The following is a 4,211-nucleotide window of genomic DNA, read 5'->3' on the forward strand; positions in this document are numbered from 1 at the left end:
CAGGAGCCCTTCTGTTGGCGTTCCTTGTACATGCACTGCGTTTTATGTACGTTAATCTGGTGCGAATACTTCAACTATACTTCTCATCTCTCTACCTTCTTTTTTTTTGACTGTGAAGCAGGAGCGATTCCTTTTCTTTAAGTAGGCACAGTCATGCTTTTGACATATTTTAAGACTACTTAGCAGATAAAAACCTTAAGTGCTTGTGATTTATCTTATTTTGCTTTATTTGATACCTTAAATGTCAGCTGCTCTGAACAGTTCTTAGGAGTTTCGTCTTCTATTTTGGAAGTGTCATTTGGTGAGAAGGCAGCTGGTGTGCTGAAAGATCATCCCTTTAACAATTTGGTGTGCGAGGTGTTTAGCTGGGAAAAAGGCCCAGTGACAGTTGCCCTTTTGTTTTGTTGGTTTGTGTTTTGTTTTTTTTTTTTTTCTTTTTCCCCTGAAAGTTGCAGTCTTGCCGGGTTGGTTTAATGGTGAAGGAATGCTGCAAGACACTCAGCTGTGCAGTGCTTTTCAGGTAGTGAGAGATACCTGAGGAATGAGAAAGATCTCATGTGCGTAACTTGTTGGCACTTGGTTGACCTAAGCTAATGGGTCTCGCAATGGTCGTGATTTCTGTCCACCAAAGGAGCATATACGATGCAGACAGCTACTGGGTGCGTGACCCTTTTGGTACTTGGGGTGTGTGTGGGCTTGTGCCTTCCTACATGTTAGGTGGGTGTGGCTATCTCCAGTGCTTTCTGCTTTCCTTCTGAGCTTTTGGAGGGGACAGCCCTACCAGGAGATGTCGTTCCAGGTGGAGGGAGCTGTTGGACCTCTCACAGCAGGAGGGAGCTGGGATACCTGTGCTTATCTTCTGCAGAGAAGCAGGTGGTCGTGGCTCCCTTATGCAAAGGGTGCTTTTTGGTGGACTGTGTAGGGTGAGAGGGTGAATATGCTGTGGGCATCACAAGCTTGTAGCTGCCTGGTGAAAAGTGCAAAGGGGAGACTGCTTGAAGCATTCACTTCTCCTGGATGGAGGGAGAGAGCATCTCCTAGTTACTGGCTCTAAGATGTAGGAGGGAGGGAGACTAATCCGCATACAGCTGCTTTCCAGAAACACTTGAGATCAGAGCCTAATGAGTACGTATCACCTCTTGCTTGATTCAGGTTATGTTGCGATGGCAGTCCTGATCATTATCTCGTATTAATTTTCTAGAGCGTGATGTATGTGTGTACACCTACTGTGCTCGGAGATTTCACTGCAAGATTAGAGACATGTTTAGGAAATTAGTAATGAGACAAAAACGCGTAATTAAAAATGATATCAGTTTGGAAGCTCATCCATCTTCAGCCAGCTTGCTGGGAGAGAAAGGAGTCTTACACACAATGCTTGGTGGTGGGAAAACGCGTTTGGCTTTCTACAGTTTAAACAGGAAGGAACTATTTAAATGACAGACTTACAATAGAAATCAGAGCATTTACTTGGGAACTTTGGATCCCATACTGTAGCTGCATAATGTTGTGGTAACTTGGATCGTATAAAGTTAAGACAGATCTCATTATATTTGTTTTCTTTTAATGATGCCTTCAGACAACTTTTGGTTTTTAATTATTTGGACTCTTTATAAAGTAATTTGGTCCTTGTACTGAAAATAGTATTTGTATTTTGAGGTAGTCAGATTTAGATATGCTGGATATTGGCTGTAACGGTATGAGGTTGCAAATTTAACAATTTTGTTTTTACTTGAGATAAACAATTTTATGTGAAATGTCTCAAATTCAAAGTCTGCAACAGAATTTTAGCTCTTCATCCCCAATGACCATTATAAAATTGCCATATGCCTAAAAATGTGCTCAGCACAACTGCGATTGTTCAGACCATGAATTTCCTCTCATTTTATGATGGGATCCTTAATTCAGAATAAAATTATTCTTTAGCAGTAGGAGAAGCACCATTTGGTTGTGTATGGTTCATTACGAAATGTGGTAACTTTAAAGCATTTCAAACAGTACATATGCTTTATTTGAGCTAAGCCATTTTTCATCAACAGTGAACAGTACCTTGTTGTCATTTTTGTCATGATATATCCATAAACTCAATTATCTTTCTCTTTGGTCCAACTTACAAACACACATAAAACCTAAACAGATGTCAGAGCAATAACCAGGTGTACGTTGTAGTACTTTGCAAAGTTTTAATTGCTTCAGGGATGTTTCCTAGTTAATGGATCTGTTTATTAAGTGCTTCTATCTGTTGTGTCTTGTTCAGGAGCGTACCTTGCATATGGTGTTTTCAGGCTGAGTCTGGCTATTTTATCTCGCGGCAGCCTCAGGGTAACCTTGCAGAGGGATGGGCTTTTTTCAGTTATGATGCCCACAGCATAGTCAGCAGAACTGCTGAAGTTCTTGTTGTGTAGGCTGCTGTGTAATTTGTGATTTTTGGTTTTTTTGGTAAAATCATTAAATGCTTTAGAGCTGTGAGTTTGACTCAGGGGGGCCTAAACCCAGCTGGGCATATGGCTGTGATCAGTGTGTAAATATTTACACTTATTGCCTCTGTAAGCACTCTGCTGTAAGGCTGTGAAAAAAGGGCAGAGGGCTGGAGCATGTCTCCAGTGAAGAAAGGCTGAGAGAGTTGGAGTTTTTCAGTCTGGAGAAGAGAAGGCTTCAGAGAAGCCTTATAGCGGCCTTTCGGTACTTAAAGACGGCCTGTAGGAAAGATGAAGAGGGACTTTTTAACAAGGTCTGTAGTGATAGGGCAAGGGATAATGGTTTTAAACTAGAAGAGGGTAGGTTTAGATTATATATAAGGAAGAAATTCTTATGGTGAAGATGGTGAGATAGTGGAACAGATTGCCCAGACAAGTTGTGGATGTCCCACCATTGGATGTGTTCGAGTTGGATGGGGCTTTGAGCCATGACCTTCGAAGGTCCCTTCCAACCCGAACTGTTCTATGATCTTTGGGTGGCTGCTAATGGCAGCTGTGTGTGTCCATCTGTTGAGAGATGATGGCTGTTGTTATCTGGGAGGAGGGACAATGGGTGAGGAGCGTATGGCCAAAATGACTGACCAAAGACCAGCAGTTGTTGATGCTGCTTGGAACGGGGAGCTGTTAGGTTGTTTGGCAAGGGACCTCTTGTGTCTGGGAGCTGGAGGTCAGCAGCTGTGATGGAGAGTGTAGTCAGCTCCTTGGTATCATCTACTGTGCTTGTCCATGGAAAACTCATCCTCCTGGAGAGGTTCGAGCAGAAGCACAGTCTCTCTTGGCAGCCGCTTTGGGGTCTGTGCTGTTGTGCATTATATGGTTCAAGGATGTCTCCAGTCGCCCTGTGTTCACTGCCCAGAAGTAACTGCATGGCAGCAAAAAGAGACCTCTGGGTCCTGGCCCTGTGCAATACTGCAGATTGGTACCCAGACCAGACTGTGGAGCCAGGACTGGCTTCTTTACGAGCAATATTATGTGTTGATAAAACAATGAGAGGGAAAATCTTTTCCCAGGAATTAAATAATTGCTTCCTTGATCAAAGGATCCAACATCTGGCTCTTGTGTTTCATGTATTTTGTCATGTAGATGTAACTATTTGCTTTGTTCCTGGCAGTAATGTTAACTTATTAATGTATGAAGCTGTTTCCAGGTCAGTGGAAAAGTGTATATAAATCTTTATTACGTGTACTTGATTGTCTTTAACTCTTTATAAGATATAATTAGGATCCAGTAATCATGTCGCGGTGTTGTTTCTGTGATTATGCTGGTAGTTAGTGTGCAGTGCAATTCTGGTTTTATAGACTGGAGCTAATGTTAGTTAGCTTGATTAAAATAAAGGGTAAACATCGGCCTGTGTTGTTGGCCAGTTAATTTTCTCACCTTTCTGCTGCCCAGTTTCATTGCTTCCTGCAGTTCTGAGATGTGACCGCCTGCCACCAAGTGGCTTCTGTTTAAAAAGCTGTGATTTTTATTACATGGTGCTTCAGGTTGAAGTGGAGCCACTTTCAGTAATGGTGCCTGTGATGGAAGAAGTGGGCTGTGGCAGGGTCTTCAAGGACAGCAACTTGGCGAAGCACTAGTGCCTAGAGATGTTTTGATCCTATTGTAATGAATAGCTGCTAGTTCCTGTTGTTGTTTCTGTTTTGACTGAGTGCCCAGCTGGTATACGGTGGAGATAGGATGTTGGGGCAGGGCAAGGAAGTAGCTGTCAAAAGTGCATCTCCCTTAGGAAAGCAGGAA

This window comes from Buceros rhinoceros, unplaced genomic scaffold, assembly GCF_000710305.1.
Source record: "Buceros rhinoceros silvestris isolate BGI_N320 unplaced genomic scaffold, ASM71030v1 scaffold966, whole genome shotgun sequence".
NCBI lineage: Eukaryota > Metazoa > Chordata > Aves > Bucerotiformes > Bucerotidae > Buceros > Buceros rhinoceros.